We start from the raw sequence: 862 nt of genomic DNA, 5'->3' as shown, positions 1-862 counted from the left end.
TCCCTTTTTAACAACTTATTAAAATTTTGGGTTACTTCTTTCTATTTGCTTTGTCTTGATTGTGTTGTGCATGTATTAGTTGACTCATGATATATTGATTACTCAACAATTACATTAATACTTTAAATTCCATTACACCTTCAACATAGATAATTAACCAAAAATCTTTATATTTCCACTTAATATAAGGATTTTAGTTGGGAAATATAAATGATTGTTATTAGGCCGATAATTAAGTACCATGTTCGTGTTGCATGCATTACTCGTATTTTTTATCAAAAATCAGTTTTTTCATATAAGGAAGAGAGACCGTGATCCAAAAATGGCCCCATTCCACGGTAATTATTTAGGTAGGTGCATTCAATTATTCATATTAAAAGAATTATTTTCGAAATGATTTTATGATCATTTATAATTTGATTTTTTTTAAAAATGAAAATTTCAATTTTTTATATGTAAAAATTAAAATCTCTTATAAAAGTTACATGAAACTATAAACAAAATTTATAAAAGACTATAAAATCAAATTTCCCCAAATTCTTGGATTTATATGTTAGTTTAATGTAAAGATATAATATATAAACGTGCTTTTTAATTTGGACTCAATTGACATCTATGTCTTTCAACTATAGGTGTGCACAAAAAGGCACTAAAACTTGCATAAAGTTGACAAAAAGACATGTGTGTCCTAAGTGATATAATACATATTAAACGCCATATAAGACGTCATATGTGTATACTTGTTCAACTTCATATAAGTTTAAGTGTCTATTTCATGTGCATATTCAAAGTTTAAGAACATAGATATCAGCTGAGATCAAATTAAATACTACATATTTATATGTGTTACTTGAGGGGTGGG

Source organism: Solanum tuberosum, unplaced genomic scaffold, assembly GCF_000226075.1.
Source record: "Solanum tuberosum cultivar DM 1-3 516 R44 unplaced genomic scaffold, SolTub_3.0 scf00010, whole genome shotgun sequence".
In the NCBI taxonomy this organism is placed as follows: Eukaryota; Viridiplantae; Streptophyta; class Magnoliopsida; order Solanales; family Solanaceae; genus Solanum; species Solanum tuberosum.
This window is presented reverse-complemented; position numbering follows the sequence as displayed.